Genomic DNA, 14,087 nt, shown 5'->3' with positions numbered 1-14,087 from the left:
CACGCGATTGGGCCTGGGGGAGCGTGTGCGTGTATTACAGAGGTGCGCGAGAAGTTCCACACGCGAATGGCCTGGGCGCGTGTATTCCAGGGGTGCGCGAGAAGTTCCACACGCGATTGGGCCTGGGGGAGCGTGTGCGCGTATTACAGAGGTGCGCAAGAAGTCCCACACGCGAATGGCCTGGGCGCGTGTATTCCAGGGGTGCGCGAGAAGTTCCACACGCGATTGGCCTGGGCGCATGTATTTCAGGGGCTCGCAGGTGGTTTTACAAACAATCAGGCCTGGGGGGGCGGGGTATGTGTAATTCTGGGGCTTGCGGGTGGTTTCACACGTGATCGGGCCTGGGGGAGCAGGGTACCACTCACCCGTCTGCCTTGCGTGTAGAAGAACGCGTAGCCAATACCCACCCGCTGTGAAGTGATAGCGTGTGAACCCCAACGCCTGCAAAACACAACCACCGCACCCCATGAAAACAACGCCTGTGTGCGATACGTCACAGATGCACTTACGCGCTAAGGGCCTTTCCTCGAATTACACGCTGACGTGCAGAATTTTCACGTGCCAAATCACTCCGTATCAAGCTGGCCACGCGTAAGCACACGGAAGACCACGCTCCTGCCCAGAAGGCCGAACTACTGCCCCCCAGAGCCCCGAGCACGCTCCCACCTGCCATCTGCTGCTGCCTGACTGCCTGCTGCCCACGTGCCCTGGCATTTGCTGCCTGCACATCAGCCAGGGGTGCTGTTGCTGTGACCACCCCTGCTGGAACCGAAGACTCCCGACTGGGATTCCATCGCTCCACAGCCCAGCCCCAGGACCCAGTTGCCCACCCACTCCTGCCTCTGGGGTTGTCATGTCGGACACTACAACATCTGGCACCACTGACAACCCCCGGCCAGAGAGGCAGAGGGGCACCAGCGTCAATGCCACCGAAGTTGGTGTCCTGGTGGAGCAAGTCCTGGGGCAGTATGATGCCCTGTTTGGAAGTTCCCGCGCCGACAAGGAAGGACGGACACGGATCTGGACTGACATCATGACTGCCATCAACGCGGAGGGGGTGGCAGTCCGCGACTTCCAACATGTCAAGAAGCGCTGGGAGGACTTCAGGTCCAGGACCCTGAACAAGGCCCGGCGCCTCTTGAAGGCAGCGGATGCCAAGGGGCGCCGGGGCCACTTGTCAGAAGATCAGATGAGGGTCCTGGAACGCATATCCCCAGCGCTCCACGTCCAGGTCCTTGAGAGGCAGACCCGTCTGGAGTCAAGCGGTAAGTGTACATGCATCCTGATTGTGAGCTGTGCGTGTGGTGATGTTTCAGTAGTGTGCAGGTTCCACATCTGTTTGTATGGGGTCGAGTATGGGTGGGGGTGTACAGGGCCATGGGGCTAACACATGCGAGGGCTGTAATGTGTGAGACATGGATGGTGCTTGTGTGTGTAGGCTTGCATTCCAAATGCAGTTGTGTGGGCACACATGTTTGGATGAATGTGTATGTAAGTAGACATGTCCGTGATGTCACGCATGTATGTTGTTTTCAGCTGCATGTATCAGCACTGTGTACGTGTGCATTTGTGTGTATTTGACAAGGGTGCAACAGTGATGCAACATGGATGCATGTGACAGCGGGATGTGGAAGCCTGATTGGCAGATGTGACATGGATGCCCATCTGAACACTGCAACACTTGGCAGAGGTGTACACATGCATGCAAGTGTGGTGGTGTGTGTACATGTGTGGTGCACTTCCTGTGTTGCATGTGATGTCTGGCTCAGCTTTGCCTGCTCATGCTGTTGTATGGGTATGGATGGTGCTGGCAGTTGCGATATGGCTGTGGTATGGCTCATGTGTGCGAGTTGAAATGACATGTGTGTTGGGGATTGTGATGGCATGTCTGAGATTTGCCAATGCCACTCATGTACAACTGTCATGTGTGTATGTGTCCATTGTACAGTGCCCTGATGCCTGTGTTTTATTCCTCCCTGTCTGCAGTGTCAACTGATGAAGAGGGCGGAGAAGGTGCTGTGGAGCACAGTGGCGGGGATCCCACCGCCAGCCGGAGACGCAAGGCTCAGCTCCCCTCCGATGTTGCCATCTCGTCGGGGAGTGAGGAGACCGGTGCCGCGTCCCAGGCCGCAGCTGCCGGGGGGAGGTCCAAGAGGCGGAGGTCGGAGTTGGACTCCTCGGCAGCAGAAGGGGCAGCTGGGACCCCACAGGGCCCAATGGGGGAAGATGGCACAGAGTCATCCAGGTTGGTGGGGGGTTTGGTGGAGGAGGAGGCCGTGCAAGCAACAGAGACGGGGTCTGGAGGTGGGGATCCCACTGGTGCTAGTGGGGCAGTGCAGGACCAGGGACAGGAGGCAGCACAGGCCGCCGCGGAGGTGCCTGTGTGCAATCCTGTCCCTGCATCATCTTGCACCAGCAGGGATGCCTACGTCCAGACCCGTTTTCAGGCAGGGGATGAGCAAACGACAACTGGCCTTCCTCTGCCTGCGGACGTGGCTATCCGGGTCCTGGTTGAGCCTGTCCTGACTGGTGTGGCGTTGCGTCAACGGGCCATGCGAGGTGACCTGCAGTCTTTTCATGAGGAGACTGCACGTCATCTCGAATGGCTCGTTGACCACGTCAGCCTGCTGGGACAGGTCACCCAGGCCGGATTCCTCCGTTTGATGGGGCTTGCTACAACCCCCTCCTCAGCTGGAACCCCTACGCGCCAGTCGTCCTCCGTGCCATCTTCCCACCCATCAGTCACCTGGGTGCCCGGTGGAGCTTCCTCTGACGGTGTGGCCAGGCTGGTGGAGGAGGCATCCCTGCCACAGTCGGGAGTCGGACGTCCAGCAGGGGTGGCCACATCAACGACTGCACCCCAGCCGGCAGAGGATGTGCAGGCAGCAGGAGGCAGTGCACGGGCAGAGGCACAGCAGCAGCAGCAACGTGGTGGGAGCCATGAAGGCTCGGGGCCTTCAACATCGGAGGGGCAGGCATCGGCCGGAGGGCAGGAGGACCCAGGACAGAGAGTGTCTTCCGTGTGGCAGCGGTTGGGCCACGCCATAGATGCGGAGCGGCAGCGGGCGGAAGAGGCACGGCTCACAATGGTCAGGAAGGAGAACTCCATGCGGAGGGCCCTGAGGCGGGCCGAGTGCCTCGAGGCAATCCGCAGGGGGTTGGAGGTGGACACGTCGACGGCCCTGCGGACCCTCGGGGCCACGGGACATCCAAAAGTGAGCCGTCAGACTAGCCCGCTGCCCTTGTACATAGTTATGTAGGTAGTGTTAGGTTTCCTTTTTTTTTTGTTTTATTTTGGACCTTTTGGACATTGGCCACATTTTTGTATACAGTTTATTTTATTAGTTAGTGTTTTTAGATAGGTTTCATTTCTTTTGATGGGATAATGGACCCTGGCTTGTTCGTCTGTACATAGTTCACTGTTGGATTTAAATTTTCTTTCACAATTTACCCATGGAGCAATGGCTCTCAATTATTATTTCCCATTGGATTTGCTTTTGTGGACAGTGACTTTGGACACCATTACTTTGGATTATGATTTTTGGTTTTGCTTTTTTTCACGGACATGCTTCTTTTCATTTTTGTACATTCCCATTTCTGTTTCTTTATATTTTGAATCTATTTATGTTTCCTTTAATACATTTTTTTTATGTGTAGTATCATCTCATTGGTTTCATGCATATCATGATATAGGTTTTGAGATTCACTGACACCCATTGGGTGTATGTGAGGGACATGTGTTTGTTTCGAAACTTGCAATTGGTGTTCTGTCATGTAATTGCCATTTCTGAGTGGGTGGATGCAATACTCGGGTGGGTGTTTTGCATTTGGAGGCTGACCATAGGGACCAGGGATCTAGATTGTGATGACATGTTGGCTGGGGAACATGAGTTGGGGCCTGCTGGCAGGTGCCCCACAGTGCTGGGGCGTGGGGGTGGTGGGGAACATGAGTTGGACATGGGTGGGGGCCTGCTGGCAGGTGCCCCACAGTGCTGGGGGGTGGGGGTAGTGGGAGACATGGGTGGGGGCCTGGTGGAGGGTGCCCCTGCACTGCTGGGGGGTGGGGGTGGTGGGGAACATGAGTTGGACATGGGTGGGGGCCTGCTGGCAGGTGCCCCACAGTGCTGGGGGGTGGGGGTGGTGGGGGACATGGGTGGGGGCCTGGTGGAGGGTGCCCCTGCACTGCTGGGGGGTGGGGGTGGTGGGAAACATGAGTTGGACATGGGTGGTGATCATTAGTGCAAGGAGACATGTGCCTTTGCTGGGGGGCATGCCCATGTTGGGTGGGCTGCCTGCGGGACATGACCAGGGATGCAGGGTAGTCCCCTGTGGTGTGGGCTGCCTGCAGGGGCCGTGGAGGGTGTACAGGGAACACCTGGGAGGACCCACACTACCAAATCACATGTAGGACTCCCCGGCACCCCTGAAATACACGTACCCAGGGCAATCGCGTGTGGAACTTCTCGCACACCCCTGAAATACACGTACCCTGCTGAAATCGCGTGTAAAACTTCCCGCGCACCCCTGAAATACCCGCATGCAGCCCAATCGCGTGTGAAACTTCCCGCGCACCCCTGAAATACACGTACCCTGCTGAAATCGCGTGTAAAACTTCCTGCGCACCCCTGAAATACACGCGCCCAAGCCAATCGCGTGTGGAACTTCTCGCGCACCTCTGAAATACACGCGCCCAGGCCAATCGCGTGTGGAACTTCTCGTGCACCCCTGAAATACACGCACCCAGGCCATTCGCGTGTAGAACTTCTCGCGCACCCCTGAAATACACGCGCCCAAGCCATTCGCGTGTAGAACTTCTCACGCACCCTTGAAATACAAACGCCCAGGCCATTTGCGTGTGGAACTTCTCGCGCACCCCCGAAATACACGCACCCAGGCCATTCGAGTGTAAAACTTCCCGCGCACCCCTGAAATGCACGCGCCCAGGCCTATCGCGTGTGGAACTTCTCGCGCACCTCTGAAATACACGCGCCCAGGCCAATCGTGTGTGGAACTTATCACGCACCTCTGGAATACACGCGCCCAGGCCAATCGCGTGTGGTACTTCTCGCGCACCCCTGAAATACACGCGCCCAGGCCATTCGCATGTAGAACTTATCGCGCACCCCTGAAATACACGCGCCCAGGCCATTCGCGTGTAGAACTTCTCGCGCACCCCTGAAATACACGCGCCGAAGCCATTCGCGTGTAGAACTTCTCGCGCACCCCTGAAATACATGCGCCCAGGCCATTCGCGTGTGGAACTTCTCGCGCACCCCTGAAATACACGCGCCCAGGCCATTTGCGTGTAATACTTCCCGCGCACCCCTGAAATACACGCGCCCAGGCCAATCACGTGTGGAAGTTCTCGCGCACCTCTGAAATACACGCGCCCAGGCCATTCGCGTGTGGAACTTCTCGCGCACCCCTGAAATACACGCGCCCAGACCAATCGCGTGTGGAACTTATCGCGCACCTCTGGAATACACGTGCCCAGGCCAATCGCGTGTGGTACTTCTCGCGCACCCCTGAAATATACGCGCCCAGGCCATTCGCGTGTAGAACTTATCGCGCACCCCTGAAATACACGCGCCCAGGACAATCGCGTGTGGAACTTCTCGCGCACCTCTGAAATACACACGCCCAGGCCAATCGCGTGTGGAACTTCTCGCGCACCCCTGAAATACACACGCACAGGGCAATCGCGTGTGGAACTTCTCGCGCACCTCTGAGATACACGCGCCCAGGCCAATCGCGCATGGAATTTCTCGCGCACCCCTGAAATACACGCGCCCAGGCCAATCGCGTGTGGAACTTCTCGGGCACCTCTGAAATACACGCGCCCAGGCCAATAGCGTGTGGAACTTCTCGCGCACCCCTGAAATACACGCGCCCAGGCCAATCGCTTGTGGAACTTCTTGCGCACCCCTGAAATACACGCATCCAGGCCATTCGCGTGTAGAACTTCTCGCGCACCCCTGAAATACACGCACACGCTCCCCCAGGCCAGATCGCGTGTGAAACTTCTCGTACACGCGTGTTCCCGACACCCGTAATACGCATTCCCCGCTTTGCGTTTGCTGTTTGCCAGTCCGGTAAACTGGTACAGGGTTGGCGCAGCCCTTTGCGATGGTTTTGCGATCTTGATGGCTTTTCCTTGCGCGAGGGCGTTCTTGGGGGCGTAACTGGCGCTGCTGCAGGGTCGCTGCGCCACTCTGCGCCACGTCTGCTTTTGGAGGCGAGAATCCATGAATACGCTGTGCGCGGAAATTGATTTTATCGCACGCGGCTGGCGCAGACATTCGTACGGGCACGCTGTGCGCCAGCCACGTGCAACACTTTTGTGAGGAATTGCATGAATCGGCCTGCTAATCTGTGAAGTAGGGAATTTCTGTTGTTTTGGTAAACAATGTCATTCTTGCACTTTTATCTGCACATCCAAATAATGTACATCAGGGATGCCAATTTCTGCGGTAAATTGAATCCTTGGTTCTACTGAATTGACATATATATCAAAAAAGGATCCAACATTTAATGGCTGCCATGCCAAACTCAAAAAATGTTGTCAATATATCGTACCCATGTTTTGATACCAGTTGGCCAGTTCGGGTGTCCTAATATACAAGTTGTTTCAAATGTATACATGAAGTTGGTGGCACATCTGGTGCCATCATTGCTCCGATGGCTGTTCCTGATTTTTGAAGATATAATTCATTAGCATGTTTGAAATAGGAATTGTGAGAAATAAATTCCAAAAGTATCCTGATAAACTCTTTAGATAGGGCTATTACTTCTTCTTGAAGTAACAACCATTCCATCACTTCTTGTCCTTGGTTATGAAATATGCTTGTGTGAAGACTATTGGCATCTGAGGTGAATATAATGTCCTCTTCTGAAAGCTAATTTGTTTCCAATATTTGCAAAAAGTGCATACTGGCTTTGATGTAGGTGAATGTTTTTTGTATCAGTGGTTGAAGAAACTAATCAATATAAGTGCCCAATGGTTCAAGGAACCCTCATGTGGCAGCAACACTTGGACGGCCACATGGATTCGTCATACATTTATGGATCTTAGAAAGCAAGTAAAAATGAGGAATCTGAGGATATGATGTAAACAAAAATACTTTTGCCTTTATGAGATCTATTCCATTTCCTCGCCTCTAGCTAAGATTTTCTCTAAATCGGCCGTAATTTCATTGGTAGGGTTGTGGTCTATAACTGCATAAATTGTTGTGTCATTCAACTGGCGTGCACATTCTGTCATGTAATCCTTTGTGTTGAGGATCAACAAAGCTCCCCCTTAATCAGCTGGTCAAAATGTGATTTATTCATCTGCATATAATGTTCTAATCTGTGACAATTCTCCCCTATTGAGATTGTTCTTTTTGGGTTTGCCAAAGTGTAATTTCTTAATGTCCAACAGCACAATTTTTTCAAAGATGTCGGTCGATGGCACGTTGATTGGAGCTGAAAATGTACTCTTTGGTTTAAATTCAATGTACTCTGCTTCTTCAGTAGTAGTACCCTCTTGTGGAGGCACACAATATATTACCATATATAGGGAACAATATTCACTTTCGATATACTGTCACACAAATGGTTAAGAAACAAAAAAGTACATCGATGCGTATGGCTAAGGGACATACTGTTGGTAGTTTCAGAGGGTGATGAAAATATGTACGAAGAGAGATTTATGAACTTGAACATAGCTTTATCATATATTGACGGTCATTACGAGGTTGGAGGTAACCATGGCGCTATTAGCGCCATGGCTGCCTCCAAAACCTCACTGAATCCTCCCTGGTGAATGGAGCTATTACCGCCACCTTCCAAGGTTGGTGGGGGCGGTAATTCCCCATTCACCAGGGCCCTTCCCCATTCCCATTTGAGCCCCCGTAGGGCTCAATGGGAATGGGGAAGGCGCTGATAATGGTACCGCAAATTGCGATACCGTTATTAGCACCAAAGTCCCTTTGCGGGTCCCGTCCTTAACGCCTGTTAAGACCAGGTGTTAATGGAGGACCCGCAAAGGGAACTCGTAATAGGGCGGTAAGGGATTATCGGTACGGGTGCCCTTACCGGTACCGGTAATCCCTTACCGCCCGGGTCATAATGAGGCCCATTGTTTGGTATTTTTCTCTATGTTCTATATTTGTTGTCATCTCTTGTTTGTGTTGGTACGTCCTGTGGCCGGATGCATACTTAATATTTCAAATAATGTTGCCTATGGTTACAATGTCATTGAACAGATATAATTGGTTGCTCCATATGGAATGTTTGAATAAGTGTTTTTGCTATGTACTATAACGTGTATGGACATATGCAAAGTTTGGGGATTGTGACTAAAATTGTATGTGGTGAATATGGTATCAAATGGGGGTTTCCTTTGACTCGAATTACATCCTACTTTGTGTTGCCATGGATATGACTTATGATGATGTATCATATTGGGGGTTTGATCCAACAGTGATTGTAAACATTGACCGACTGTATATCAATAGATGAGTGTTATAGGCCCTGATGAAGGACTATTTCTAGTCTGAAATGTATTGGCATTGTCTGCATCTGCACTCAATCATTATTAATAAAATATTATAAATACTTGGAAATTAAAAGAATCGAGAACCTTTGTCTATGCAAAAAAAAGCATGGAGAAATTAAAATATAATTTGTATTGTTGAATTATTTACTGCAACCACATAGAAATCAGGGTGTGCACCCTACACTGAAGGCTAATCAGCCTAGGTCTCTTTATTTCTCTTATGTTTCCAATAACTTCACTCTTCTTCATAGGGTAAACCCAGACCAGGCTACGGAAACAAGCATATGGATTCAGTGGTGGGAAGACTTTGGACAGGGGTGCTTTCCAGACCTCAAGGAGAGCAGTGATGTAATATCGCGCTGTTTCGTGCTGAGTTGCAGTCTTCGGCAGTCCGCAGCAGGAAACCAGCTGCCAGGTAAGACCCTACGATCATGGACTCTCGTCCTCTGACTCGCTCAAAAGTAAAACAAACCTTCATGAGTGCTGGGGATGAAATGTCTGTGAACTTGGTGTCTACTGAAGCAGACACAAGCCACCAGAGTGTTGAAACAGGGGCTGGTGGTAAGACTGGTGTTTCGGGAACGGGGGCTGTGGGGAATGGGACGGGATCATCAAGTTCCCTCCCACAGGGGTCGGTGGAAGTCGATCCATTGACGCAAGTAAACTTTGAACCCCCCCTTTCCCCATTTTTACTTCAGTAGTAGGACGGTCCAAAACGGGGGTTAGCACTCATCTAGTAATCTCAAATGATGAGGATAGCCTAGCACCCGGTGCCATTGTAACAACGAGCAACACAGATGTGAAGAATTCCGTAAATGAGGAAAACGGGCATGAGAGAAATGCTCGTTTGGATACCCCCACGAAACCGCATTGTGCGAAAATTACCAACCATACTCCGAGTGAGCAAGAGCGAGAGCTCAACTCACAAAGCAAAGAACATGTTGACATTCAAAATATAGTAAGCGCCGCCCAACTGGCCTGTAAAAAGAGTCCCGAATCCTCAAGAATAACCACACAAATATGTGATTTACCCAACGGGAACAACGAGGAAGGGGAAGTTTACTCTCCCTTTGATGTGACAGATCCAGAGCTCTTGAGCGCAGAAGTAGCGCAGACTCATAAAAACATCAAAACACTAAGATTTAATTTCAGGAAACAGGCCCAAGAGCAATCTGTTACTCATATTGAAGCTCCTCCTTCGACCCAGATAAGTCACCCACTGATCAATCAACTGGCGACCAACATATCATCAAAACTGGACACAATAAATATTGAGCAATTAGTGGCTAATGGAAAAGTGAAAAAGCAAGCTGGCAATACACATTGGACTTCATCGTCGAGATTGAACAACAACGAAATGGATCAAACAGGACGGGAGGCCAGACTCACCCTGAGACTACAGGCTGATTTCGAAGCAATGAAGGCGAAGCAAGAAGAAAGCTACTCAAAGGACAACCTTGGATCAGGCCATAGGAATCGGAAAATGTCATCTTCTGAGCAATTAAATGCTCCGGAAACAATAATTACAAATTCACAATCAAAACTACTCCATCAAGAGCAAAAGGCGACCATGGCTGTCTGTTCGCCGAAATGGGAGGATGACACTTTCGGACTACATTCGTCCCATGACAATGGAGATGGTTGGGCTGAAAAGAGGATTGAGGAAGTACAGCGACTGAAACCTTCTTTTAAAAAAGGTGGAAATAACGCTCCAAACTGCTCAACCCCTTTAAATACACATACAGCTGAATTTCCAGAGACCCGACGAGAGATTTCTCATCCCTCGCGACAATTCGAACGAGTCAACAATAAGTGTCATTGTAAGGACAAATTGGTACATCCGACGGATTCAATATCAGAAGCTAAATCGAATTTATCTGTTGCTGCGGCAATTCAGATACACAACAACGTCCTAGCCGCTACATCTCAGGCTCTAATCCCTTTTATAAAACTATATGAAAGTGTGAACGAAACGATGCATAACAACGGAGCCATAATTGGACACCTGGGTGAAAAAATATCATCAATGGAATTCAATCTACACTCAAACCAACAACAAAGAGTAAACGAACATAATGAGATCAATGAAGGTTTTACAAAAATAATCCAGTTGGTTGATAAAAACTCAAATGAAGCCAGGACTCAAATGGATGAGCTGCTGCACTTTATGAAAAAGACTCTTTCGAACTTAAACCAATTTCTCCAAACTTGGCCAAATCAGGGAGTCGTAATTGTCTCGATTTAGGTCTAAGTAAAAAAGCCCTATCACAAGGAACACAAACTGAAAATGATGTTTTCATAAGTGCAAAACAAACCCAAAGTGGGAACCTCAACTTTCACTGATACCTAGAGGTAACACCAAGTAATATGAACAAAAATGGTACCAGGAGAACAAGAGAGACTGAAGAAGGTGGGCAGACAAATATGAAAAATATGAAGCTCAAATCGGTATATTCATTTTATTAAGATTTGTCTAAAAAAACACATAGACGCATATTAATTTAATTAATTCTAAAAAGCATTTTACTAATCATACATCCATACATTCACTCTCTAATGCAATATTTAAATAATATATTGACATGCTAAGAAATTACAGAAGCTGATCATTTCATTAAACCACTTCTTTTCCATTGTGCTGTAAATCATTCACAATGTTATTAATCACAGTTCATTCCCAATATAATATCGACTATTGGTGCCTAAGACTATTGGTGCCTAACAATATCAATCTTCTTTACAATAAAAGGCTTCCCAGTTAGTTAATAGTTTCGACTCGACAAGTTATGTGTGTCTTCATCAGGATTGGATGAACAATAGCAACGTTCTAAAAGTAAACAAACATACAATTAAAACATTGTTAAAAAACATACTGCTGTCAACCTTCTATCAGTAACTCTCTCTCACGATTTGGACCAATCATTAAACACTAGAACAAAAATTGTCTCTGAGTCCAAGTGGGTGTTCCCTTGCCCATGATCCCATCAATACTGCTCAATGCAGCCAGCTTAAATGAAACCGACCAAATCAGTCCATTTTCATATACCCATATACAGTCCCCCCAATTTCATTTAGGGCTCCAGGGTTCAGAAAGGAATACAAACTCTTCCCATATTCATAATTAATAGCACATATCCTTTTAAGTGCTAAGTGCCCTCTCCATAACACCTACCGCCCCCACTGTGATATGCTTCAGAATTCAAATACATGTAAGAAAACATACCTGCGAACCTCATTAGGTTCGCCTAATAGCTTGTATCCCAGTAACTTCTGGTATAAGTCCAGTAAGGCTGGGTTTTCACAAAAAGCAAAATCTGGGACAAGAACACAGGAAACAATAAACCAAACTTATTAGTGCCACACAATGGAAAATGCCTATACTAATCTCTTTGTAGGAAGATATAGATGGCGAAAGTTCTATACCTAATCTGATCCGTTCCAAACACAGGTCAGAAACACTAGAGACTAGGTCACTTCTTGCTCCAGCCGAACGGGAAGAAAAATAACTCTTCTCAAGTTTTCAAAAACTGTCTAGGAAACAAATTAAATCCTCTTAAAACTAGCGAAATGCGGCTATGGCATGTATACTATTGCGGGCAAATCCGCCATCTCCTTAATGCGAAAAGCCTCTCACCTTCGTTATAGTAACGCTATCCAAATGGAGTAGCACTTGTCTCCCTTCTATCCCGCAGCACAGTTTGTACGCTCGCGGTCATGAAAAGAACAGAAAACACCTCGTCGCTAACGGGCGTGTACGCTGATGCGTGAATCTGTAAATCAATGAATAAACAGATCCCGTCAGCAGCAGTCCCAATAAACCGTACGGTAAACAAACGCCTACTTCAAACCCGCTTACCTTGTTTGCAGCAGTCGGAGCCCGCCGTCTAACGCCGTGTGCCTCTGAAAGCAGAAGGACAGAGCCACGTCCATCATGGTCCCTCTTTTATTTCCAAATTTTTGACATAAACACAAAGGAAGGACTAAAAAACGACATTGTGTCCTACATGACATAGACACAAAAGAAGGACTAAAAAACGACAGTGTGTCCTACATGACATAGACACAAAAGAAGGACTAAAAAACGACATAGTGTCCCACATGGAAAATAAAGTAAAGCAGACCCCTAGGTGAGTTGGGGTCCCAAGTTAAACTGTACCGATGTTTCAAAGCAATATAGTCTTTCGTGGGGAATTAAGACTCACCATAACTGCCCTACAGTACCTGTAGTGTAATAATAGTGAAAAAATGATAATGAAAAAAGGGAAATCAATTCCATTCTTCTCGTTGATTCAGGCCCCTCTCTAGACTATTGGTATGGTATATCCACCATTGTTCTTTTTGCGCTAGGCGTGCAGCCGTATTGGCCGCATCAGTGCCCAACACTTTCTCAACTGCCCACCATTTCAAATCTTCTGGCCTATGTCTCTGTTCCAAAAAATGCATTGTTAGCGGAGCATTCTGCTGGCCCGTTCTAATCTTAGATTTGTGCTCACTTATGCGTAATTTGACAGCTCTGGATGTCTTCCCAATGTAAGCCTTTTTACAAGGGCATATGATAACATATATTACGTTGGTACTGAGGCAGGTGGTATGGTGCCTCAGATCCCAGATTCTTTCATAAATCTCAATCGAGGCAATGGCCGAAGTATTGGCACAGCTCGAACAGTTGCCGCAGGGATAGTGTCCCTTAATGGGCAGCATACCCCAAGCGGCAGTGATGGTAGGTTGGCTATCTTGTGCCGTATTTCTGTCGGCTTTGGAAACCCAGTTCTTAATGTTTCTGCCTCTTTTAAATGCATAAATGGGTTTGGCCAATTTCAGCATATTGAGATGAAGTAGATGCCAATGATTGGATATTATCTTCTTGATTTGATTATGTTGGGTCTTGAACGTGAGAGCACATACTAGTTGGTCTCCCCCCAGCTTCCTTTCTTTGATGTCCCTTTTTAAAAGGACATCTCTATGCTGGTACCTTGCACGTTTTTTCGACTGTGTAAGTAATCTTTTGGGATATCCTCTCTCTATCAGCCTTTCCTCGATAACAGAAGCTTGCTTATTAAAATCTTCTATTTTAGTGCAATTTCTCCTAGCCCTCAGAAACTGACCGTAAGGGATATTTGATTTCAAAGACTGGGCATGAAAACTTTCGTGGTGCAGTATAGTATTCCTATCGGAGTCCTTTCTGTAAAGGTCCACTGCAAGTACATTTATATCCACTTTGATAAGGAGGTCTAAAATAGAAGATTTTAATAAGCAAGCTTCTGTTTAAAATCTTCTATTTTAGACCTCCTTATCAAAGTGGATATAAATGTACTTGCAGTGGACCTTTACAGAAAGGACTCCGATAGGAATACTATACTGCACCACGAAAGTTTTCATGCCCAGTCTTTGAAATCAAATATCCCTTACGGTCAGTTTCTGAGGGCTAGGAGAAATTGCACTTTTTTGTGTTGAAGTAAGCTTGTTGTGCTTCCTTGCCCGTCGTCATGAGTTGGATCTGGATTCTTTTCAGGTTGGAAGTTTTTTGCCCCTCCGTGAAAAATTCCGA

This window comes from Ambystoma mexicanum, chromosome 8 (assembly GCF_040938575.1).
Source record: "Ambystoma mexicanum isolate Mex_15411 chromosome 8, UKY_AmexF1_1, whole genome shotgun sequence".
NCBI lineage: Eukaryota > Metazoa > Chordata > Amphibia > Caudata > Ambystomatidae > Ambystoma > Ambystoma mexicanum.
The sequence above is the reverse complement of the archived record's forward strand: the minus strand, read 5'-3'. Positions refer to the sequence as shown.